The sequence below is a fragment of the Alligator mississippiensis genome, chromosome 4, assembly GCF_030867095.1.
Source record: "Alligator mississippiensis isolate rAllMis1 chromosome 4, rAllMis1, whole genome shotgun sequence".
Taxonomy (NCBI): domain Eukaryota; kingdom Metazoa; phylum Chordata; order Crocodylia; family Alligatoridae; genus Alligator; species Alligator mississippiensis.
This window is the reverse complement of record NC_081827.1, coordinates 85,549,103-85,575,722: the sequence shown is the minus strand read 5'-3', so window position 1 is coordinate 85,575,722 and position 26,620 is coordinate 85,549,103. Positions and strand designations below refer to the sequence as shown.

At 45.4% G+C, this 26,620-nt stretch overlaps 1 protein-coding gene and 1 long non-coding RNA gene across 10 annotated transcripts in view; one reads left to right on the top strand and one right to left on the bottom strand.

Moving 5' to 3' along the window:
• LOC109281500 (uncharacterized) overlaps positions 1-20,443 on the bottom strand; it is a 42,346-nt gene extending 21,903 nt beyond the window's left edge. Inside the window, exons 1-2 of the long non-coding RNA XR_009461642.1 lie at positions 16,150-20,443; positions 7,240-7,322 (exon numbers count right to left, since the gene is read on the bottom strand). This is a non-coding gene — a long non-coding RNA (uncharacterized LOC109281500). The remainder of the gene's footprint in view (positions 1-7,239; positions 7,323-16,149) is intronic.
• Positions 20,444-20,773: 330 nt separating this feature from the next.
• Positions 20,774-26,620, top strand: part of ATP2B1 (ATPase plasma membrane Ca2+ transporting 1) — a 93,116-nt gene continuing 87,269 nt past the window's right edge. For 5 of the 9 annotated variants that reach the window (XM_059726168.1, XM_059726166.1, XM_059726167.1 and 2 more), the window contains exon 1: positions 20,774-20,872. The gene's annotated coding sequence lies outside the window, so the exon portion shown is untranslated. Of the gene's footprint in view, positions 20,873-21,026; positions 21,101-21,555; positions 21,722-21,839; positions 22,052-22,096; positions 22,167-26,620 lie in introns of those variants that run through there. The other 4 variants (XM_059726161.1, XM_059726163.1, XM_059726162.1 and 1 more) reach the window with 4 other exon arrangements.

Here is a 26,620-nt window from a genome sequence, read left to right as displayed (position 1 = left end):
ATATTATGTGTACTGATATATAAGCTTTATTGTAAATATTTCATGTTTTATCTTAAGTATTTATTATAGTAATAAATTGTATATACTTAAGCACTCAGTCTCGGCCTGGTTCTATAGAAAGGAGAGGGAACTACTCTAGCAGATGGCCCCTCCATCAGCACCTTGCCCTGACCTCCACTGTCGCTGGAGGACAGGGCATGCCCCCCTGGGTATACCCAGGCTGCACTTGTCCTCTGTACTAATGACCAATCAGATTCTGTCCTATATGCCACAAGAAAATATTTTGTCTTCTTTCCTTAAAACACTGGGGAACATCCACAGTGTAAACAAATACAACATGCCAGTGACATGTACACTATTAATGGATGGATTTTTAAATGTCACTTTGTGTGTTTTAGGGTGGCTGAGTAATTCAGATTTGCTTTGCGCTCCTGGCACTAAACATACCCATTAGGCACACTACTTCATTTTGGAAGAGATTTAGAAGGATTTCCAATAAGATGCATTAACCTTAGGCAATTTGCATTAACAACTGAAAAATTACTCATTTTGTCAATTAACGAGTAAATGAAATAATGAAACGAACTCATGACAATTCATTACAAAGCAAATAATTTGACAAGTGCAGTTAAGTTGCAATTGTAGGCAATATGTCACAGCTTAATAGTAAATGTCCTATAGTATACTTTGTAAAAGTAATGAAATCTGATTAATATTGAGACTTCATTTTGTTCTGTCTCTAAATATTTGATGAGAAGAGAAGAGGCCATTGTTTTCATGCAAATTATGAGGTGTGCAGATTAGGTAAGCATATATTAATGAGGTTATGAAGTCCAAATATGTTGACAGAAAGTTAGGTGTCTGAGTAAATGTTACAGGAACATGGTTATGAGTTTTGCTTGTAATGTTTTTTCCCTTTTAATTTTTCCCTATGATAACTGAACATATGGAGATTAATTTAAGAGTGGGAGTGAAAGTGTGGTTGTCTAATTAACTGCCCTAGAAAATTAAAAAAAAATGTTTCTGCCTTACTCATACAGGCCATTTGGCTGAAGTGCTGTCTTATATTACCAAATCTGGATCTATTGTAAAGCACTTGATGTGAAAGCTGAACTGAAGAAAAGGTATAACTCCATTAACAAGATTCAGCAATAAGCTTGGACTCTAAAATCTCATGTAGTGTGTGAGGTCTGCATGTACTGTACTATCCCAAGTGCTTGTTGAACTCATTTAACAGAGAGAAGTAGTTCTGAAGTCAGGCAGAAGGTGGAATAGAAATGGACCTTTACCCTGTCTTCAACTTGAACCAAATTAGCGACAGCACTATAAATAGGTATATGGAAAAAGGTAAAGATTTGTGGCTAAACCAATCAGAATGGTCAGACAGAAATACAGACAAGCTTTACTTCAGACCTCTATACAAGGAAAAAATGCAGAGGAGATAAGGCAGAGGCCAAACTTGAATGGCTCCTCCCAAATTACTGAGAGATATTAGTATTTGGTTTCTAAAATGAATTACTTAAGTTTCATTAAATTAATCTTTAGTTTTTCCTGAGCCAAAATTTCCAATAACTTACATCTTAAGAATAAGAATAATATTTACAAATACAGTTTCTGTAACTTCATTTTAACGTCGTGTTTTCTATGCTGAGTGAGCTTTATCTGGTGAAGTGTTGATCAGTGCTATAATTATAATTTTGTGCAAGTGTCTCCTATTTTAAGGGGCATCCTTTCAGAGCGTCTTCAGAGGCATGTTATCTGAGAGGAAAACAGTTTATTATGAGTGGAGCTGCTCAGATCCATTAACCAGACAAATGGCAGGGAGGATGTCTGAAAAACAAATCCCAAGCCATAGAGAAAAATCTTCTTGGTACAACATATATTAGGTTGATAGTACTACTGAGATACAAGCTTGATTGCTCCAGAGAGCTTCAAGTCATGAATGTATGATTGGACATTGTATGATCAGACAACATACTTTGGAGGGGAATCCTTAAAATACATATTATAGATATAGTACACAAACATAATATTTGTTATAGTGTGCGAAGGTATAGCCTGTTGATTGGATATAAATAAAGGGAAGCTTCTTTATAAATAGTCGTAGTCATATAATTATTAAATGTGTTCATTCCCTGAATTTAAAGATCAAAAACTGAAACTTGAACTGTTCTCCTTTTAAGATTTCCACTATTATTCTGGTGAAACATAACCACTAATAGATTTACACTGGTTATGAAGGACAATATATTTCCTATTAATGTCTTTAAAGGCAACATCATTTCTTCTAGTATTTTTTCTTTCTCTGGTTGATATCAACCGACAAATCAAAAGTCTCAAATCCTGTATCCCCAGCAACAGATACCAAATGTACTCTATATCAAACAGCCAGAGTTCAGAACACAGAAATATGGGCCAAAGGAAAAGCAGCATGATGGAAACATGTTGGGAGTTTAGAAGTGGCTGCAATTCAGCAGAACAAGAGAGAGGCATAATACAAAATATGTTGGAGGTTTTTATATGGATAAGCTGATTTAAGTATAAGTTTTTAGTATTGTTAAATAAAAGTTTAACAGATGTATCCTCCAATATTATACTTTACCTTTAAGCTATAAAGGATGTAAAAGTTTCAAAAAATAATGAGAATTTTAAAGCATAGAGTGGTTGTGTAAGAGTAGTCTCTTAGCTGTGATAGTCCTGAAATTATGGGAGAGGCAGGGATTTCTTAGGGTGATATCTTTCATGGGAACAACTAGGTAGTTGTGTTAGAGTTAGCCAAATGACCTGATGAAGAATGTCTTGCATTTGAAAGTTCGTCTAGCTCTATCCCAACTATGCAGTAAGTCTCATAACAAATATGACCCTAAGAAATCCTTACCTGTCACAAAGTATAGAGTGCAAATTAATCTTGTATATGGTAAATCGGGGGGGGGGGGGAGGGAGGGGATCTCTCTTCTCCCGTATTATGATTTATGTCTAAAAATAGTATCTTTATAGTTATATTAAACCTACATTTCAGAGGGAAGCAAGGCAGACACAGATGGAAGAGCATACAAATGATTATTTTCTTCTAATAACACTTTAAACTATTCAGAGATAGTGTCCCAGGGACACCGGTTTGGAAGAGGGGGGCGCCGGGGTTACAGGAGAACCCCAGGCCAAAACAGAAGGAGAGAAAGCCCCAAGTTACGGTTCACAGGGGCCAGAAGGAGCAGGGGAGAGCGCTCTGAGAAACCGCCCACGCGGTTTGTTAGCCGTGCTCATATTCAGCTGGGGCTGGGTGACGTCAGCAGGAGACACCACCCGGTGGAGACAAAAGGCAGCCCTGAGGGCGCAGGGGGGGGCTGCCAAGCAGAGAGTCCGCAGGGAAACCCAAGGCCAGAGACGCGCAGCCGCGGAGTCTGACAGCCTGAGGCAGTGTGGGCAGCTGCAGCTGAGGCAGCAGTGAGAGTGACAGAGGAGCTGGTAGAGAAGCCGGTGGAGAAGCCGGTAGAGAAGCCGGCAGAGGAGCTGGAGGAGAAGCCGGCAGAGGAAGTAGCAAGAATAGAGAAAACAGCATGAGTAGAGAAAACAGCGGAAGCAGCGAGTGTCGGGGAAGTCAGAGTAGCTACGGGGAAGCCCAAAGCTGAGGAACAGTGGAGAGTGAAGGTGACGGGAGAGAGACCTCCGGGATCCCCACCTGTGATAGCTGCAGGGGAAGCAGCAGGAAATGCCGAACAGGGAAGGCCAGCGGAGTAAGGGTGCCAGCAGAGAGGCCCACAGTGTCTCCAAGAGGAGCCTGCAGTGCCCATAGGACCTCAGGTGACTGGAACTACATCCCCGGATAGAGGCCGAGCCTAGGGGAGAGAGAAGAGCCCCAATTGGGGCAAGCGACTGGGCCTGGAGACACTGAGGCACCAGGGAAGCACAGGGCCCACAGGCTGGGGCACTCTATTTCCCTTTGTGGCCTCCTTGCACAGCAGTCGCACCTCTCTAGCCGTCACGGTGGTGGGTATTGTGCGTTGTGTCACGGCGGATGTTAGAATAGGGGCAAGGGACAAGGTACGTCTTGTTATGAGAGGTCCCTAGAGCTCTCAGGTCAGTGGAAGGGGCGCATAGGGAGTCACTGTTGGAGGAGACTGAGGCTAGTGACATGGGATAGTTGAGCCAGAAACTGAGGGGCCTGTTAGCTTTCATGCCAGAGCCCGGCCCAGGACACCAGGGCCCATGGCTGGAGAGCGACAGGAGGCCCAGGAGAAGAAACCGGTAGGGGCCAGAGACAAAGAGAGGCTTGAGGACTCGTGGCAGAAGGTGGCATTTGGCCAGGGTGTAGGGGAGGTCGGAGCCCCGTGAGTGCCCGCCGAGAGGCATGACGACCCTGGAGGCTTCCTCAAAGGGGAACCCCTCCACTGAGGATCCATTCAAAGTCGTGGCAGATGAGTTAAGGGGATCCCCTGACATCAGCTGAGGTACCCTTTGTGGTCTGCTCGCAGGCCCGGGACAAACCATATCGACCGCCCGGGCAAAGGCAGCTCGAGAACACCTAGTAGAGCAAAGGCGGGCACAGATAGATTCTGCCATCTTTGCTCATGCAGAGTAATACTTTACTGTGTGAGTCATCGCATTGAATAGGCCCAATTTGACCAATATAGTGGGAGTGAAACCTACTGTAGTAATAATGTATAAGACTGAAGCACTTTGTGGGTTCATTTTACAGGTTCAGCCTGAGCAGCAACACTAAAGAGCTCCCCAGTAGGGCTGTGCGAAGCTTCAGGTGCTGATTCGATTCAAAGGAGATTCGACCCAATTCGGTAGCTGAATCCCCAAGTCTGAATTGAATCAGAGGACCAATAAAAAGGTCCAAATTGATTTGAAGTTCTCCAAATCTTAGGAAAAGATTTGGAGAGCTTCGATAATTCATGCAATCCCCAGTGGCTGCAGCACAGAGCTGGAGCTGGACTCAGAGCTGGTAAGTAGACAGTGGTGGGAGGGGGGCTGGCAGAGAAGGGAGGGGAACATGGGGGGACCCCTGTCAGGCCCCAACCCCTGCCTGCTCCCCCAGCCCCCCCAACCTCCTCCTGCTCCCCCAGCCCCCGCCATGGCTGCCCCGCCTGACCCAGTTCCCAGTGCTTTAAAAAAAAGCCCTCACTCACTGAGTGCTGCCTGGTGGGGGGAGATGATCCCTACTGCCCCCCCACTGCCCCACGCTGCACTGGGGACTCTGAACGAGCCCCCTGACTCATTCTCCTTCTCCCAGCCCCCCCATGGCTGCCCTGCCCACCCCAGCTCCAGCCCTTTAAGAAAAAAAATGAAAAAACTTCAGGACTCACCAGCTCCTGCAGCAGTCTTGGGCCTTTATGGGGCTTATGGAGAGCCCCCCCCCACATGGTGCAGGGCAGTGGGGGGCAGCAGAGATCACCCCCTGCTGGGCAAGAACTGATGAGTTTAGGATTTTGGGGGGGTGGTTCTTAAAGTGCCAAAGCTGGGGCAGATGGGGCAGCCAGGGGGGCCCTGGGACAGTGGGGGGAGGGCTGGGGGGCCCATGCAGAGCCCCCTACACAGCATGGGGGAGAGGGGGCAGCAGAGATTGCCCTCCACCCAGCAGCACCCAGGGAGTGAGGGCTTTTTTCCTTTATTTTCAAACTCGCTGTTGCAGGGGGAGCTGAGAATCATGATCTTGGGCTCCCCCTGCACTGGCAACTAGAAAGGGTATAGCTGAGATCTAATTCCTGATCCCAAAATCATGCCTTCTGTCATGCAAATATGGCATGGAAGGAGATGTGATTGTTGGGATCTGGACTCAGATCCCATGGCACCTTTAAATTAACTTGTGTCAGGGCCCTAAAGAGTCATATGGGGTGTAAATTTCAGTGAATTGCCATGTTCGTTTTTGTGATACGGACACTTCTTTTCCATCAATAAGTCTTGATTTTATCATGCCCAGATTTTTGGCTTAGTAACCATATAATCATGTGCCTTGTATCACATGATTTGTATCACTATCTTTTGGAGTGTTGCAAAGTCACCCAGTAGAAGCATTAAATAGATAGAGTCTAGTATCCCACACACAATAAATGATAGTGATTAGAGACTGAAAAACTAGGACATTTAATATATTACAGTTCACCTAACTATGCTGAATAGTTGTATTAATTAAATAGCCCCTGCAGTCAAGAGCAAAGTTTATATAATTTAGAGATAACAACGCACAAGAAGCCAAAAATAGAGAACAAATTGTCAGGAAGGAAAAAATATTGTATAAGAAGCATAGAAAGACCTCATGAGTCAGTACTTAAAAAAGAAATACCTAGCACAACTCATGTGATTAAAGCCGATGTCAAAAAACAGCAATGTATCCACTTTTAGATAGATAATAGTGGAAATAATGCAAAATAATTTAAAATAATCATTTTAAACTATATTATTTGTATTTAACTTCTCATTTTACTGTACATGTCTTTTAACAGTTGGTTCAAGGTTTTGAAATATGGAAGGCAAGTCCTGGAGCACAGATAATACGAATTTCAGACAATTAATCACTTATATTTAATGCCCAAATAGACTTCCTTTTCTGTAAAACGAATTGTTTATAAATGTAGGTCAATTATGCCTTTATAAGCATGACCTTGAATAAACTTGTATGAATTGAACCACCCCAAGAGGCACTGTAACTCAAGAATCCAGTTCCTTTCTCATTTCTCTTTTACTCTGAGGCAGAAGTAAATCTCTTCCACCTTTATTAAGGAACAATTTATACATTGTCATGCCCCTCCCACTTCCACAGCTTCCGTTCACCCTCTCCTGGCCCTGTTGCTGGCAAACAACAGGGTAACTGGAGAGAAAATATAGCCTTCCTTTTCCTCCAGTGACCAGAGGCAAAATCCAAGCAAGGTTGAATTAGGTGGTAAGTTGGCCCTTGTCAGAGTTTCTTATACGAAACCCTATTTTTAGATATTTGTAGCTCAGCTGAAAATGTCATGCACTACAGAGTTTCAGATAAGATAAGTTGTGTTACCTGTCCTGAATGTACAAAAAATTAAATGTATTGGCTGTAGAGACTTTCATGTGTTCATCTTGAAAATTAAATTCATATGTTGAAATGTATTTTTGCAGGGGACTGGACTGGAAAAACTACAATCCAGATTTATTATTTTTTGATAGTTACATTTTTAAAAAACTGGATATGCAGAGGAATTTCTAAAGAGATGCAAGCATACAAATATGTAAACCACAGTAATTTTCATAAAAGATATCTCCTACCTTTTTGCTTTATGGAACTGCTTGTGTCTGAATTCTACCAAGATTTATCCACATGCTCTGCTTTAGTTATAGACACACATATGCTGTGAAAAGAGGAATTCAAAAAGTGCGGCTAAGATTTAATACAACCAGATACATAATATTTCAGTTATTTCCTCACCAACCCTTTTATTTGTTTCCAAATGATCTCAATCATAATTAGGAAAAATAAAATAAGAATACATAAGAGGCTGATTTTAACCTACAAAATTAAAGAAATTTGAAGAGAAGGTTAAAACTCTGATATTACCCATCTAAATTGTGTCTAGATACTGCAGGAGTCTCTCAACAGTCTCTCTTACATACTAAAAGTACTGCAGGATAGGATAAGAATGCTGAATTTCCCAGCTATTAAGGCAGCTGCATTATCTTAGTTTAGCTCAGGGGCAGGCAATTATTTTGGGCAGAGGGCTGCTTACTGAGTTTTGGCAAGCCATCAAGGGCCGCATGACAGGCAGCCCAAGGCAGATAAATATTAATATTCTAAATTTTTTAGGGGTCCTGCAGGCTGGATAGAATGGCCTGGCGGGCTGTATCCAGCCCCTGGGCCACATTTTGCCCACCCCTGGTTTAGCTCATCTTTGAACGTTAATTTAGAAACGGGGAAAACACAAGAAAAAATCTTCCCTTTGCCACACAGTTTCATTTTGCAGAGAGTTTCGTTAACTTCTTTTAGTTTCAGTTCTCATGGGTTCACGTCCTCGGAGTTCTGCTTTCTTATGAACCTAAAACCCTCATAGTGAAACTAAGCTGCAGATGCTGCATTTTGCATGGTCTCCACACAATCAAACAGATAGGACCATAGTAAATTTTATCTTCAGGGGTCCTGGTTTTCCCTGATAAAAAATTGCAAATTCTTTGATAAAACCCCCCGAAATCCATGATTAAAGTGAAAGGCCCCTCACTCCCCTCCACAGCTCCCCCGGCCCTGCTAGTGCCCCTTACTCCCCCCCTGCCAAACCCCTCCAGTCTGGCTGCTGCCCCTCACTACCTGCTCCCCCTGCCTCCATCAGCCCTGCCAGAGGGGGCCTCTAGCTGCCAGGGCTATGGAGCCAGGGACCCGGGTTCACAGCCCCCTGCCCCTGGCAGGAGGCAGCAGCAGCTGCTTCAGTGGAGTGGAGCCCAGCTCCCCCCCTGCTGCTGCAGGTTCAGGTGCGGGCAGCAGCTCCCCACTGCTGCATACACTCCCAAGTGGCAGGGGGGACCCGTGCCCCCTAGATCTGTGCATGGGATGGGGGTGGGCTGCCTGCTGCGGGCTTGGGCTGCTCCCCTACTGCCCTCCCCTGGGGCCTCCAAGCCCACCAAGTGCAACCTGGCGCTGCAGGGCACAGCGGGGCCTCACAGGGATCTCCTTGCCTCTGCAAGCTCCACGCTGCCCTGACAAGTTGTCCCCTGCATGCATGGCAGTAGCAAGGGGCACAACCCCACGCCACCACCCCTGCTTCAGCCATGCATTCAGTGAACACATAGCCAGGGCAGCGCAGAGCTTACAGCAGCACGCAGTTTCCCTGCATGGCCCCACTGTGCCCTGCATGCCTTCCAACATGCCCATGGGCTCCTTGGCCTGCCAGAGACTGGCAGGAGGCTCAGGCCACCCCTGATGAGCTACCAGACATAGGTAATCATGCCTCTTCCCGCTTCCACATCATCTGTCAGCCACAGGCAGTCAGCACAGGGGCAGGGAAGGGAGTTGTCTATGTCTCTATAAACCCTATCATGAAGCACCCCACAATGTACACACACACCTGACACTGAGCCCAGCAAAACCCCTGTGAGTGGGCACAGCCCCATGGAGCCCAACTCTGGCTCCCACACACCCACCCAGGGACTTCCATGCCCCCAAAAGTGGACATGGCCCCATGGAGTCTGACTGGGCTACCAGGTATGGGAGAGATTTCCAACAATCCCCCCCCCACCCCCCACTGCTAGGGCTATTTGTTTGCAATCATAGATTTCATAGACATTAGGGCTGGAAGGGACCTTGGAAGATCATCAAGTTCAGCGCCCCCCCCCCAAGGTCAGGAAGTCAGCTGGGGTCATAGGATCCCAGCAAGATAAACATCCAATTTTCTCTTGAAGGTGTTCAATGTAGGTGCTTGAACCACCTCTGATGGTTAACCATCGGAACATTTAATATAAAACGCATCAACAATCCAAGAAGGCAACCAGAGGGAGTGTGATGTTGTACCCTGGTAAAGCAAACACTCCCCTGGGATGAGTCCTGGGTTCTGGTATCTGCTGCTAGGATTCATTATCCATTTTACACTTTACCTAGGACAGGGCTGTCCAAGTTCTCAGCAGCTGGGGGCCGCACCCCACATGGCCTGCAACAGGGGAGATGCACCTCGTGTGGGCCATAATAATGGGAGCCAAATGACTACCTAGACAGATTCCCCCACTGCTGCTTGGTGGGTGTGAGCCACCTCCTCCCTTGCTCCACTACATGCACAGGCAGTTGCCTCCACCATTTCACTGTGTGGGTGGCTAAGTGGTCCCCCCTACTGTGAGCTCCTGCATGCCGAGGGCAGGCACTGGAGGAGGAAGCCAAAAAAAAAGCCCAGAGCACTTGACTGCAGCTATAGCCAGAATGATGGGCCAGATAGGAGCCTGGAGGGCCACAGGTTAACCCCTTGCAGGCTGTGTGACCTGTGAGTCACCAGTTGCACAATCCTAATCTAGGACTCCCCTCACCTTTCAGAGAGGACTGTAACCATGTGGTAACAGGCACATAGTCTTGCTTGCTTCCTCTCCTTCCAATCCCTTTAATTTTGCATTCTTAGCTGTGCTGGAGATCAGCTTCAACTAAAGGAGTGGCAAATCCTTCCCTATTCCTCAAATTAAATCTGTAGCATGGTGGTTATGGCACATACCTGTGAAATACAATATATGGGTTTGAATTCCCTAGAGGTGAAATTGTATAGGACTGGATCTCTGATTTTGTAGCCAAATATTCTAACCATACAGCTACTAGGCAAAAGATAAATGACATCTCTTCATTTTTACTGAGTTGCATGCAAGCAGGCACATCTACACAAGAAGTTTACTGCAGATCTGATTAAAATAATAGAAAATTAGAGTTTGAAGGGACCTCAGGAGGTCATCTACTCCAATCCATTGCTCAAAGCAAGACCATCCCCAACTAGATCATTCTAACCAGGGCTTTGTCTAGCCAGGTCTTAAAAACCTTTCAAGGATGGAGATTCCACAACCTCTCTGGGTAACCTGTTCCAGTGTTTTACTACCCTCCCAGTAAGAAGGCTCTTCCTAATATCTAATCTAAACTTCCCTTGGTGCAACTTGAGACCTCTGCCTGTTGTTCTGTCATCTGCCACCGCTGAGACCAGTCTAGCTCCATCCTCTTTGGAATTACCCTTCAAGTAGTTGAAGGCTGCTATTAATTCCTTCTCAGTTTTCTCTTCTGTAAACTAAATAAGCCCAGTCCCTTCAGCCTCTCCTCATAAGTCATGTCCCCCAGCCCCCTCACCATTTTTGTTGCTCTCTGCTGGACTCTCTCCAATTTGTCCACATGTTTTTCTGTAGGATTTGCTCCACAGTAAAGCATCACCATTTACACGTGCCATTGTGCTATTAGGCTGGAGTAAACTAAATAACTCCACCATAGGATAATATTTCCCAACACAAGTACCACCTACAGTGGAGTTATTTACTTCACTGCAGTGCACATGTGAGACACTGACGGGGGCTGGCTGGGGCAGGAGGGTGTTACAGTGTGGGGCTGCCTGCCAACTAGGCCTGCACTGTAGTACCTTCCTGCCCCAGCCAGCCCCTCCACAGCATGTTGAGCTGGGTCAGAGCAGCCCCAGTCTGGCAGGCTGTCTCCTGAGGCCCCCTGCCAGCCAGGACTGTGCCAGCCCAGCTCACTTCGCTGTGGTACCGGGCACATGTGTAAATGCTGCAACTGGGAGCAATAAACTTCAATGTAGTTTTATTGCATTGAATTAATTTCACATGTAGTGGCACTCAGCTTTCACAAATGGTCACAAGGTAAGCTCTAATTTTGCCTAAGAACCTGAGTAGTTCATTCAATTTTTGATACCTCCCAATGCTCATTTGTATTGTAATGGAGCTTAGGCACAAGAGAGGTACATCACTTCTGAGCATGCTCAGTTGCCCAAATCTAGTCATCTAGGAATCTTTCTGGATCAAAACAGAGAGAGATCTAGTGAATTCAGGAGATAAAGAAAGTTTTGCAGACATTAAGTAAGGTCAATTTGAATAATTCTTTGTGACCTATTAGTAGGGACTGATGTAATTTCAGCTTCAGGGGAAACTCCAAAATTTAACATTTCCCCTGAAGCCCCAGAAAACTGCAATTTGGCTGGAAATAGCCTAAAACCATGGGAGAGAAGGAGGGCATGAAAAAAGTATATATATATACTTTTTTTTATAATATATATATTAAAAAAAAAAGACTTACCTGAAGAACTGAGAAGAAGGCAGCAGAGCCTTGGAAACAGCATGGGGGCTCGGGGGAGGTGTGCTAGGCAGGGGGGAGGCCCCTGCAGTGGGGGCACCCTGCACCCCGTGCCCAACTATGGGGGCTGTGTCAGGTGCCTGCCCTCACTGCCAAATGTGGGGCAGGAGTTTCCCAGGCCCAGTACAGAGTCTCCTGAGCCCCACTGTGCCCCACTGTACACAGAAGGAGAGGGAGAAAATCCCCTCCTCTCCTGCACAGCAGCAAACCGGGACTCAGGAGACCCTGTGCCAGGCCAGGGAAAGCCCCTACCCAACATCTAGCTATGGGGGCAGGCACCCAGAAGGATGGAACTCCCTCCCTCCCTCCAAGCTTCACCCTATTCACCCCACATCCAGCCAGCTAAGCAAAGCCTTGGCTAGGACGATGTATTTGGGTTGATCCTGCTTTGAGCAGGGGGTTGGAATAGATGACCTCCTGATGTCCCTTCCAAACCTCATTTTCTATTATTCTAAATTTATTTATTATGGTTTCATTAAGAATTCTAAGTGGTGAGCTTTACTTAGAAGTTGTTGTTTAATAAGTGGTAAGTTTTACTTTTTTCAAACAGCTGAAGAACAGCTTGTGAGCTGCTGTTAAATGGTGATCAGACCCATGGCAGGCCAATAAGCAGCATGGGAAAGCCCACCCTGAAAAATGCTGAAAATTGGCTCTGGTGAGCCTCCAGGATATCTGCTTTTCCCCTCACTGGTACGTGAAATATAGTGGTCCCTACATATTAGGTACCTATGTTCTGCCTCTGTTATTTAGGCTTAGATTTTCACTACTTTCATAAAAGCAAATTATTTCAATTTATGCTTCAGTGCCTTGCTTTGGGGTAATTAATAACAATTAGGAGTTGAATTAAAAAGTAACAACTGTGTGAATTAAGAGTTACCCACAATAGAATTTAATATTATATGATTGCCATATAGCTACATCATACTTCTAGATACAGATATATAGGACATTTTTACATGTGGTCTGGGAGGCGACGCCAGGTGCTTTAATTAGCGAGCCACGCTAATTGAAAGCACCTGTGCATCACGTGTATCAGCATCCCCGCGCTGAAAAATTGCGGCAGGGCACTTTGAACTAGAGCTCATCGAATGTGTTTTACTTCAAAGTGCCCCACTGCCATTTTTTCAGCCCAAGAACACTGATACACTTGACATGGAAAGTTGCCAGAGAACGTCAATTTCCATGCTCCAGCAGACTCAATTAATTGAGTCTGCTCCAACATGCTGGATTTCCAATGTGTTGGAGCAGGCTCCCCACATGTCTGTGGGGCCCCATAGATACTGATGTAGACATGACACCTATCCCCCATCTGAGATCCTGAAGAACAAGATTGTTAGTAAGTGGCAGCCAGAATTCTAAATGTTACTTTGCATGCAAAATATGCAATTATTATACTTATAATTTAATCTCTAAATACAATTTTTTTTTCATATCCTCAATATCTTACAAACAGGCATTACAATTTGGGGCTGCAATTAGCTAACAAGAATTTCTTGCGTTTGAAAGCTTGTCTAATTCTATCCCAGCAGCTGGTCCAATAAAAGATATCACCCAAAGAAAGCCTTGCCCCTCTAACAAAACAAAACAGTTCATTTACTTAGTTGTCTTATAATGAACACTTATAATTGGAATGCTTAACTCTTGATTAAAATAGAGGCATAATTGTGATTTCTTCTGACACCTCTCCTTGAAGGAAAACCAGAATGGGAACTATGAGCTATAATGATGTTTAAATGTTTCAAAACATTCTTGAGCAGCTACCAGGGGGTGAAAATGCTAACATTTGCTAAAGGAACCTTAAGCTTAACTGAACTATCTGTTTTCTTATCCAAAGTACTTTGAAGCAACATTAGTAAGAGACAATTTATTGTCCCACTGAAAACAATTACCCTGCACAGATGAAAGAGAAGGGCTGGGGGGATATATTTACTTTTCCTAATATTTATTTCTGTGAGTCAGGAGAATGACTCAGTATGATCAGTGATGTTGACGCTAGTCTCAGAGAGAACTAGCTACAATTGCTTCTGTGGTGTTTATTGGTTTTGGAGGTGGGGAACAGAAGAATACACTGAACACATGTATATTGATCATAGAACAAAACAACATAGCAAACATTCAGCGTTAAGGTCTGGATCCTCAGCTGGCATGAATTGGCATAGTTGCATGAAATTAGTGAAATCAATGTAACTATATTAATTTACACTATCCTGAAAATATGATCTTAAAAATAAGAACACCAACATGCAGCATTGATGGAAAAAACCCTTAAAAACTATCACAACTGAAAACATCAGAAAGAGCACAAAACAATCCTGAACCAAAACTATTCAATATATTATATTGTCTTTCAGGGCTCAAGGTACTGCTACAAAAAAACACAAAAAGTTCCTTTGTACATTGGTAAAAATAACTAGGTGTGTGGGAAGGACATTACAATATTTGGAACTTTTACCATCTTTCTGGAAGCTGGGCATTAATGTTGAAGTTTAAGCTGTGTGAGATATGAAGCTTAGAAGAGAGACATTCCAGGGGGTGAAATCTCATGGAAGAAAAGAACCTGGAGTTAGGGTTGGAGTGCTTAGGCTAGGCAATGCCTCACCATACCGGGACACTGTTCCCAGGGAAATAACCAACATTAATGCTCCATGTATTCTCCATCATCCAGCAAAAGGACATGGCCTTGTTCCCTTTGCACATTCCACTCCTGCCTTCAAGAACTGCTTGCCTCCTAAGGTGCTGTCTGAATGTATTCTTTGCTACTCGTGATAATAGTCTGAAGGGGTCATCCTCCTTTATTCATCTTTCCTGTTTACTTTTTCACTCCTGATCCAGGTCCTCTACCAACTCAAACTTCCTGTTCATCTCTAGTTCCAGGAATATGATACCTTTTGTTCTTTTTTTTCTTTTGGTTGTAACCCGGGTACACCCAATTGTGGAATAGGTGGACCAGCAATAGTGTGCTGAGAGGGAGGTTGTCACTTGGGTTCAAATCCCTCTGTCTGCTATAGAGCCATAGATTCATAGATTCATAGATGTTAGGGTCGGAAGGGACCTCAATAGATCATCGAGTCCGACCCCCTGCATAGGCAGGAAAGAGTGCAGGGTCTAGATGATCCCAGCTAGATGGTTATCTAACCTCCTCTTGAAGACCCCCAGTGTAGGGGAGAGCATCACCTCCCTTGGGAGCCCGTTCCAGACCTTGGCCACTCGAACTGTGAAGAAGTTCCTCCTAATGTCCAATCTAAATCTGCTCTCTGCTAGCTTGTGGCCATTATTTTTTGTAACCCCCGGGGGCGCCTTGGTGAATAAATACTCACCAATTCCCTTCTGTGCCCCCGTGATGAACTTATAGGCAGCCACAAGGTCGCCTCTCAACCTTCTCTTGCGGAGGCTGAAAAGGTCCAGTTTCTCTAGTCTCTCCTCATAGGGTTTGGTCTGCAGGCCCTTAACCATACGAGTGGCCCTTCTCTGGACCCTCTCCAGGTTATCCGCATCCCTCTTGAATTGTGGCACCCAGAATTGCACGCAGTACTCCAACTGCGGTCTGACCAGCGCCCGATAGAGGGGAAATATCACCTCCTTGGACCTATTCATTATGCATCTGCTGATGCACGATAAAGTGCCATTGGCTTTTCTGATGGCTTCGTCACACTGCTGACTCATGTTCATCTTGGAGTCCACTAGGACTCCAAGATCCCTTTCCACTTCCGTGCCGCCCAGCAGGTCATTCCCTAGGCTGTAGGTGTGCCGGACATTTTTCCTCCCTAGGTGCAGCACTTTGCATTTCTCTTTGTTGAACTGCATCCTGTTGTTTTCTACCCACTTGTCCAACCTGTCCAGGTCTGCTTGCAGCTGTTCCCTGCCCTCCGGCGTGTCCACTTCTCCCCATAGCTTTGTGTCATCTGCAAACTTGGACAGAGTACATTTCACTCCCTTGTCCAAGTCGCTGATTAAGACATTAAGGAGTATCGGTCCAAGGACCGAGCCCTGCGGGACCCCACTGCCCACACCCATCCAGGTCAAAGCCAACCCATCCACCACGACTCTCTGGGTGCGACCCTCCAGCTAATTTGCCGCCCACCAGACTGTGTAGTCATCCAAGTCACAGCCTCTTAACTTGTTCACCAGTATGCGGTGGGATACCGTATCAAAGGCCTTCCTGAAGTCTAAGTATACGACATCCACCCCTCCTCCTGTGTCCAGGCGTTTCGTGACCTGGTCATAAGGTTACAGGACAGGCAAATGTTACTTAACTATATACAATTTATTGATTCAGAATATAAATATATAAAATACACCTGAAACAGGAGAATAAATATTCACAAAATATAGACAATAAACAATACTCCAAAATAATTGGTGGTCTGGGAACTGACCTTCCACTGGGGTGTCACCCTCAGCACAAAACCCGATATGGGAACCCTATAAGCAACAAGCACGGTGACTCCTCTAGTCAACCCAGGCACAGAGGAGTGATGGATCCTGAAATAGGTAAGCGCAGGTAAATCAACACAGCAGGTGAATAACCAGGAATCCAATGGGACAGTAAATAGAATATGGCAGTGGAAGGGTAAGTTCACACACAGAGAAAGTAGCAGCTAAACAAGAATATATATATATATATATGGTAAAACATAACAATAAAAAATTTGTTTAGAAATGGTATAGACAATATACAGAGCAACCTCCAAAACATTAGGCGCATACCAACCCTATTCTGGAAGCATAGACAAATTGGAAGCTAGGGTCCCCTTCTCCAGAGATCACAGGCCCTAGCAAAACTCTCAATAGCAACAATAGGGGCCCAGTGCCCTCCTTCTTGGGCCAATGCTGGGACTGGGGCCTTTATTTGCTGGCTCCCCAGTGGAGTACTCTTCCCCCAGAAATCACCTCCCCTGTGGGGCCCGCTTTCCCCAGCAATTCATGTTCCCCTCTCCAGGGCAGTTGGGGCTCATCTCGTAGCCTCTGGCTCCTCTCATGGCCTGGTGTCCCACCCCACTAATTTGCTGCACAGTAAAGCATCACCATCTACATGTGCATGGCAAATACGGCACAGTAGATTAATTTACTGAACTGCCAGACAGTCCCATGAGATACAAGTGATGTCTGGCAGTGCAGTAGATTACTATGCTTAAACACATGTAGACGGTGACATTGGGATTAGTTTACTCCAACTCCAGCTCAAGCTGAACAGGAGTATATTCAGTTGCATCAATTGCACGTGTAGATGTGCCTAGTTTGTACATTCTTTGCAAACAAACATTATTAAACCAAAGATTACTCAGTCATGCTTCTTTTCCCAGTGGAAGGAACCTACAGAGCCACAAGTTTGTGTTAATTGTGTGGGCTAAAAAGGATAACAATGCACATTTTTTACCAAAAACAACATCGAATCAGAGAAGCCAGCAGAGGAGAAAAACAGAGAAGAAAAGCAAAGAAGATGTAAAGTACAGGAAATTAAAGGACCAAAACAGAACAAAACTAGAGCTCGGGGAAACATTCTAGAAATCAATTCTTCAGTTAATTTTGTATTTCAAATTTAAAAAAATGGATAATTGATTGTAAACGTTTTGTGGAAAGGTATTATCCCATGTCAAATTAAAAAGCTGAATATTTTTACAGAGGATGCTAGTAGTGAAAGGCATACCCAATTTCCAAAGGTGAAACAAGGGAATTATAAGTAGCTAGAGGCTTCTTGGAAAATTACTCTAAAAGATAACTTCAGCCAGCTTTACAGAAAGAAAAGGACTCTTGTCTAGAATGATGTTTGAATAGCAGGCAAGAATATGTTGGACTGAGTTGAGAAAATCAACTGAACTGGCATAAAATGAATGTCACTGCTTCCTCTGTGCACTATGTGAATCAGTGTAGGCAAAACATTTACAAGACTTTGAATTTAATGTAGTTGGTTGGGGAACGTCTGAAAATTCGTAGCCTCTTTAGGCAAATTTTAGCTCGATGTCCACAAGCAAAAATGCTCCTGACGTTTCACAAACTGTCCTAATACTTACAGTTGCACCAAGTTCAACAAAGTCTTGTTCACACTTATTTGTGTTGTGGCCCAGTTTCAATTTTCTCAGTAGCAGCAAGAACTTAAAAAAAATATGTCTGCACTGGTTTGCTTTGTACCCAGGGTCTTAGAAAGTTCCTTCTTGGACCATTCTAGAGCAGGGTTCTCTGCTCTCTGTGTTCCCAATTTGGAGAAATTACTGGAAAATCAATTATCCAGTAAGCCCTCCAGTAATTATCCAGCAAGTCCTCCAGTTCTTATGAAATACTAAGCTGGGTACCCATAAACTGAGGTCCCTAGAATCACTGATCACTTTAATAATTTTTGGCCCAAATGTTGTACAAGCATTCCAGGTGTTTAAATGCATGTGGAAATGCTGATACAGCTGTGGGAACCTTGGAAATTCATCTGACTTCTCTGCACAACACTTTCTCCATTTGTAAAAAGGTGTGACACCTAGACCCTAATAGTGTTGTACACAAAGTTAATTTACTACAACCAATCAATTTGTCAAAACTGTCTGCAGACCAATGTGTATTCTCTTGATAGTCATTTTTCCTAACTGTTAATGTTTGTAGAAGTATGCCTTTGTGCATGGAGAATTTAAGGTTTGTGACCTAAATGAGACGATATGTTTTTGTTACCCTATCAGAAATGCTAACCTTTGGAAAGAGGAATGTCTTACAAAATCTTTTGTGAAATCAAGTCTGTCGGGAAAATAGTAGAGAACACTCTAGTTCTGAAAATTAATTTCTGAAGCATTTTGAAAACCTCTCAGAGAAGTAGCTGTGGAAATTAACTTTTTATTTCCACCTTTTTTTGTTGCATACTTTTACATTGTTCTGGGATGCAACTGTAGAATGAATGTTAACACTGCAATAACTGTAACAGTGACAGCCTAATATTTTGTCTGTTTGTGAAAAATGTATCCAATCTTACGGCCTCCCTCACTACAGTATCCAAGCACCTCACAAGAATTAAGTCTCATCATCCCTTTAAGATGTGGAAATATAATTATTCCCATTTTATGAATAGAAAACAGAAGCCCAGCAGGACTGGCTGACCTTCTCAAGGTCACACAAGAAATCTGTGGCAGATCCAGAAATGAATGAGACCCTTGTGCCTTAACCAGAAGCTCACCCTTTCTTGGCTCTACCAAAGCTAATTTTGTCTTCCTAAGAGCCATGACAGAAGTGTGCAGAACACATCTGTCAGTCTCATAAAGCTGTATTCAGAAATGAAATTTTCAAGTGTCTGGGGAAGTCTAGCTAAGCCACAATGCATCAGTGCAGCTGAGGATACTGAGTTGCAGTGAGAGAATTTCTTCTGGTGTATGTGGTTAGAGATTTTATTTTCTTCTGGGAAGAAAGTCAAGAAAGATTCTTGATCAACTACTCTGCAAGATTTGTGTTTCATTGTTCTGATTTCTCAAATGACCTCCAGGTATGTGGGGTAAGGTAATATTTTTTGCTGGCATTCAAAATGGGCAGGAGCCAATTACTGTTAGCATTTATTTTTTGATTGTTTCACTTGAATGAGGAGAAAGATGAAAGAGATTCAGGTGAGAAAAGAGGAAGCTACAATGAGGCACAAGCAAGCAGTGATGATAAGGTAGTCAGAATGATTTATTTATCTGCTGGGGCTCCTAGACTGGTTTATACTGACTTCACTGTGTTGCCTTAACCCTCTAGGCTCAGTTACTTGCCTCAGGCTCATGCTCTGAGTGTTATACCAGCTTCCCTATGTCTTTACAGTGCTGGCTTTAACAGTTCTGGGACTTGAGCACCAACAATGGCAAGGCGGGGTATTTATGATGGGCTGAGGGCCTGGAGCACAGCTGGCCATCCGTTCCAATGAAGTGCCTTCCTGAGTAGACACGCTTGTGTCAAAAACAAGACTTCCAAGGACCAAACCAAGAGCATCCAGCACAGTTGTGCCTTACAGCTGGCAGTTTCTCACCAAAACAGGGCTGATCCGTGTCAGAAATGGGAGTGGGAACCAGCACTTCTGCACTGTGTTCTCAACCCTTGGGTGCCACAACCGCCACTGACAAACGGTTCAGGCCTAAAGGGTGGGGGCCTGCCTTTGCCTTCACAGAAAATGAGGGCTAGCAATGACGTCAGTAGGTCTAGTCCATCGTTTCTCAACCTAACCCAAAAGTGGGTCGTGAGAATATATGCAAGGGTTGTGAACAAACTTAAAAAATGGATCCTTTGAAGGAGAAAAACACGGGAAACTGGGTTCCCCCTTGCTGGCTGGCAGAGCTCCAGCCTGCCAGGGGCTGCTTGGGCCCCCGTGACCCTCACAGCAGGGGCAACAGATTGGGAGCGAGGGACCGGACATTAAATTTACAAAAGGGTCCTAGTACAAAAAAGGTTGACACCCGCTGCTCTAGTCCAACCGCTGCTGACAACAGGGCCATCCCCAGCCCTATCACCCCCGCCAGGGCTTTGTCTAGCCGGGTCTTCACAACCTCTGAGGTTGGCGATTCCCCCTCCCGCAGGCAGGGGCTGAACACCTGCAGTTTCTCGTGGGGCCGGGCCTTCACCCCAGCCTCCCGCCCCGCTGGGGTCCCCCGCCCGCTCACAGGCGAGGCCGGGCCCGGGAGGGCGGCGCTCCCGACACGCGCGCGGGCTCCCGGGCAGGCGGCGACACGAAGCCCGCGCGGCCGCAGCCCCCCCCCGCACTGCAGCACCACGCCGGCGCCCAGCGAGTCCCCGCCCCCCCCCGCCGCGCGCGGCCGGGCCGGGCCGGGGCCCGGGCCCCTCAGAGCCGGGCCCCGCGGGGGAGGGGCGGGGCAGCGCCCCCCGCTCCTGGCAAAGTCAGCGCGCGCGAACCCGCCGGGCCCCATCAAACGCCTAGGCCCGCCCCCCGCGTCATGGAAACAAGCACGTCAGAGGGCGCAGCCAATGGGAGAGCGCGGCAGGGGGCGGGGCCCCGCCCGCTCGGCGCCGGTGCCAATCACAGGCCCCGCCCCCGCCCCCCCATTGAAGGCGGTGCGCAGCGCTCCCCGCCGCCTTCCTGCCTGCGAGTCGGGTCTGTCACGTGAGCGCGGCTGGGGCCCGCTGGCGGTTGCGGCCCGGCGGCAGGTGAGTGCGGGCGGGGGTGCTGTGGGCGTCGTGAGGAGCCGCCGGGCGTGGGGCGGGGCGGGGCGGGGCGGGGCGAGGCGAGGGGAGCCCGCCCCTGCGTGTGTCCCCTCCCCTGCGCGCAGGGCGCCGCTTCCCTCCGGCGGGCGGCGCGGCGCGGGGCGGGGCGGGGCGGGCAGCGCCGGGACTGGCGGTCGGGCCGGCGGCTCCTTGCAGCGGGGCTGCACCGAGGTAAGGTGCTGCGGCCCCCCGCTCCTCTCCCCTCCCCCTATCCTGGCGCGGGGCCGCGCCGGCAGGTGCCCGGGGAGGCCCCGTGCAGTGCGCACCTGGCGGCCGTGACCTTGAGGGGAGCCGCTGCGGGGGCCGCAGGCGGCTTCATTTCCTCTCCCCCCCCCCCGGGTAGGAGGCGCCGGGCGCCCCTCGGGCAGCCCGGAGATGCAGGTGGCTCCGGGCCCCTGCCGGGTTAAATCGCCGGGATTAGGCGGCGGCTGCTGCGCGGCATCCTCCCCTGCAGGCGGCGAGGAAGGGAGCCGGTCGCCCCCCGCCGGGCTGCGTCGGGAGCCGAAGCCGCAGCTGGTGGCGGAGGGTGTCTCCTCGCCCGCGTGCGTGCGTGCGTCCCTCCCTCCCCGCGCTCCGCCTCGCGCCGCTTTATCCCGGGGCGGGGTGCGCTCCCCCGGGCCTGCGGTGCCCCCGGGATGGGGCGAGGGCCGCCGCAGGCGTCGGCAGCAGCTCCTGGAAGCCGGTGGCGGCGGGCTGGCCCCGCTGCAGAGCAGGAAGCGTCTCCCGCCCTGGCCGTGCTGACACTGTCACTCTCCGCCAGACGGGGTGTGTAACCTTTGGATGCTGCACCACGTGAGTTGCTGGAGAGGCCTGAGTGCGGGGGGCCTCCGAGCGCTAACAGTTGCCCGAGGGAGCGCTGGCTGCTGGTGCGCTAGGGAGCGATTGCGCCTGCAAGGGTGGGGGAAGCATCCAGAAGATGGTGACTGCGGGAATACCTCTGCTGTTGCCTGCCTTTGCTGTTCAAAGAGCAGTTTTCTTTTCCCCGCCAGTGTCAGAGCCCAGAAACCGGAGGAGCTTCTGTTAGCTTTTTGGGAAGAAGGCTTCTCCTCAGAAATCCAGTCTGCAGTGCTTGTGCTCACGATCTTGGGAGGCATTTCATTTAGCGCGGTATTCGCTAGCAACGTAAGTGGCTGCTGTTGAGCTAACAAGAAGCATCTGCTTTAATTTTTCCGAAGCTAGAAGATTTATGGTTAAGTGGCGCTAGTCTCCCATGGCATTCATCTGACTAGCTGTTGAGGTAAATGACATTCATAGCAGGGAATGAGTCTTGAGGATAATGTTCCAGTTACTCCTTCACCTGGTTTCATTGCTTCAGTTTAATTTTTTGTAAACTTGTGAAGAGGAATAAGGCGTACCATAAGTCTTCTTTGAAGGATCTCTTCTGGGGCCGAAGGATGATTATTTGAGGTGATGCTAGAGTTCCCTGGCACTGACCTTTTGTGTCCTGCCTTCAATATGCAACTTGATTTTGAGCTTTCTTAAGTGCTGCTGGAAATTTTTAAAAGCTTAATTGTTTCCTTTTCATAAAAATGCATGATCTGTAGTCCAAAGCTCCTATGATTTCAGTGTGGGAGGGAGAAATAAATGTATTTGGCTTAAAGTAATGAATTTGCAGGATTCAGTTAGGAAGTTGAAGTGATGCCCCTTAGAGCTATAAAACATAGCTTAAGACTTGGAAGTGTAAGCAAAGTATACCCTTGGTGTAAAGAGTAGTATCTTCCATTAATATTGTGTTGTATGAAGGAGCATGGCATTGCAAATCTTTGGGGAGGAAGGGGGCATTGCTGTATATGTTTAAAGTGTTACAGGTATGAAGTGGGTTTAAGGAGGCTCTTTTTAAAATGGCTTCTGACTTGAAAAATACCTTGACAGGTTGACTTGAATTTTTTTTTTTTTTTTTTTTGCTTGTTTAGCTTACTACCATCTTTAATTTACACTAGCTATATAATAAGGCCATTACATTTTGAACTGGCATTGTAGCTTTTAAGCTCTTGAGGAACTCATTCCAGGGACCACAAATGCAGCCTTTTAACTAAAGTAAATTTGAGTATCTTAAAGCATTGACTTTGCTGTTAGAAATAGCTTCCAGTGTACTAGAACTTAAATCCTTGGGGCATAATGAATGGAAACTTGTTTAGTGTGCAAATGGAAAAGTGGTCACTGAATAGTTCAGTAAAAAATAATTAAACCTTTTTAAAATGTCAAATTGCAGATCTGGACTGGCATGGGGGGGGGGGTGGTTCTTGCTCGCCTCCTGCTCCTTTCTTTCTACTGTGGTGGTGACTTTGAGGCTTTTAGCTTGAGTAGTCTGTGTCCAAGCTACTGTTGGCATGGATGAAAGCACTTGGAATTGCCCCCACCCCACCAGTACTGCCACCTTGATAGTCTGAACTACAATGTTCACAGTAATGAAAATCCTACTGAGCATGAAATATCAGTCATTCTCTTCTGTGGATGCCTGGGATTACAAACTGAATACTCGCTTCTAATGGGTGGGAATCCTGAGCTATGGTCGTGTCTTGTTTTGCAGGGACTTGTGTAAGGCATCTAGAGCTGACATTTTCTAACTTTGGATGATTTAACTTTTAAAGCAGATTGGTCTAATGTCACTGTCTTTGTATTTTCTGTGTAACTAAAAGATGTCTTAAGCTTCTAAAATTCTTTAAGACTCTCTTAAGTTATGGGGGAAATTATATACAGATGAATAACTTTTTTAGAAAACTTCTAAGCTTGGAATGGAGATTTTGGTGTGTGTTTGTCTTTTTTGTGGGAACTGCTGGATGCTGTCAGAATCGGTTCAAAATGGAGTAGGCATTTTTCCATAGGTGGATGGACAAGATTATGTAAAATTGTTTCTAACTATTATTTCTGTTGCTATTAACAGTACATATAAATGGTACTTGGGTATTCTTTACACAGCTCAATGTAACCTTGGTGCTGCTATCTTTTTGCCTGTGAACTAGTCTGTCCGCAGAAATGGCACAACATGAGATGTACAAGGAGATGGATTTTTATTTTTGCTGACTGAAAATTGCTGGCAGCTTTTTTTTTTTAATGGGTGTAGACTTATTTGGGAACGTAATGTAACCTTCTTATGATAACTTAGAGACAATGTATGATTCCTGATCACTGCAATTGAAGTGTTTGGTAACTTTCTTTTGCTGCAAAAGTAATCAACACATCCTATTGAAACTTAACTTTAATTAAAATGATGTTGAGCAATCTTCAGAATTTCCTTTTAAGTATTATGGGTTTACCAGACCAATTGAATTGGTATTTCTTAATCAAACTTTCCTTTCCTAGTCCTTGAGCTTTTGATTAAAAGCTCAACTGTTGTCCACCTACAAAGTAAAAAGTCTCTAATTGGCTGTAGTTGGTACAGAGCTGTGTATATTGGAGAAAGCATAGGCTTGTTGCACTAATCTAGGATCTTAGTTAACTCTTGAAAGGGTTATCTTTATTGGCTTCAAGTGTGATATCTAATAGGGCATACTTTGTCCTCTTGGTTTTACAATGAAATAAGTGCTGCTGCATACTAGAAGCCACTTGTCTAGTCAGAAAACTAATATATAGGTGGATATTGGCTTGGAAGATGTACAGTAGTTGGTTTAAGTTAAATATTCATTCTATTCCATTATTTACAAGCCATTCATATGGCTATTTGCCTTTACTGTAGCTGACTATTTCCTATAGTCAACACAACTGAAAGTTGTGGGTTTTTTGGACTTTTCTTCTGCTACTTTGTCACTGGAATAACCCAGGAATGAGGCAGCCGTTGCTATTTTAACTGCTTATTAGTGCCTTCAGTAAATAACATTAAGGAAGAGTACTGGGGGAGGGGGGGGGGGCGCTATAATAGGGGTAAATAGCTATATGAATATCTTGGAGAGGGGGGAGAGTTGGTGAAATAAGAATTTTAAACCTATATCCCTTTTTTTAAACTGCCTTTTTTGGAACCTTTTTTAGACTTGGGAAAACTCCTATATAACTTCATTAAATTGTGGTGCACCCCATTTAAAAAAAATTACTTTATTACAGGGCTTACCCTTACTGCCTGCCCCTTTTATAAAAAGTAGGGGAGCAGCCAAGTAGAGACAGCCTGAGCCAGCCCTTGCCTGCTTATGTCCTCATACTTCCTGGATCACCCTTCAAAGGATCACTTGGCTCCACCCCCTTTCCCTCTCCCAGGTATCCCAGTTTCCTGGTTGAGAATCACTGTCTTAGAAATAGGAGTTTCAGTATTTTTTGAAACCCAGCAACTGATCAGCAGAGCATGGTAGTATTGTACAGAAGCTCAGGCTTAAAGTGTGTGTGTGTGGAGGGGGGGGAATACATGTGCAGTGGAGGTAGCAGTCAGGAAGACTTGGAGTAGAGTTTGTAATTCATCTTGGGCTTTAAATTAGAATTTTTTTTTGCCTGAGACATTTCATTTAAATCAGAAATGTGGACCTGATCTGTCTCACTTTAGTTGGTCTAACACTGTCAGAGGGGAATAAAAGCTTTGTAGAAATTGTTTTTTAGTTCTTATGATTTCATCAACATTGGGTAGGGTCTGTGGCATGTGAACAATGGCATCATCGATTTGAATAAATGATTATTTAAGGTTGCCTAACAGAATGTAACCTCTACCATTGTTTCTAAATCTAATTCTTAATGACAAATGACATGCTGTCAATAACTTAATCACAGGTAATGGCATGGGTGTGGAGCTCACAGGGTTGAGGTCTGGAGATAGAGCAGAGTAAACCAGAGAATGACTGAGGAATTTTGATTTCTGTCTCCTGATAAGAGGTAACAAATAAATGTGCAAATGTCAAAACATCCCTATTCCTGTGACTCTTGTATATGTAAAACAAGCTCTATTCATGTGTACACATCAAACCCTTCCCCCTTCCCTCAGAACTGGACATGAAGACATGAGGTAAGAAGCAAGTGGTTTGGTGGGTTTCCTTTTTTTCCTTTTTGGTGCAGAAATCATGAATGGCACCCAAGGTCTGTTTCTCCAAATGAGACTTCTTTGATTTGACTTGTGCAGAAAACCCTTTCTTCACACTTCATTGGTGAGCTAAATGTCTTGACAAAAACCTGAGGACAGCCTCCCATCTAAATTGTCCAAACAGGCAAGTTTGTGGGGAGCATCTTTAGGACAGCACAGTCCCCTTGCTGACATCCTCCATCCTGGGAGGAGGTGCACTTGTGAATTCATACACTGGCCAAGTGACCCTTATTGAGCACAACTTGCCCCTTGGCAAGAAGCTTGACACTTTAAAGAAGACTACTTAGTACATGAGAGTGATGTATTGGCTTATTGCTGACTTGAAATGCTAATTTCTTTAATATTATTGAAATTCTGACCAGGGTAGTACTTAATGACATTTGCAACTACTATGTGATCTAGAGATACTAGAGAAGGTGCGTAAATATTCAGTCTTTTTGACAAACTGCAAATTAGTTTAATCAACATGGGACTTGCTTTGTCAACCCTCCTTTTTAAGGGACAGATCTTGATACATAATTTCACATTTTTAAAGGGTTGAATACCTTACAGAACTATTTAGTGCACACTTGCACACTAAACAGACTTCCATTCATTATTGAATGCACTGGCAAAAATAGCTTCCAGTGAGTATAGATACTGAAGCTTACTCCTGTTATTCTCCATTTATGATCCTTGGAACAAGTTCTTGAAGA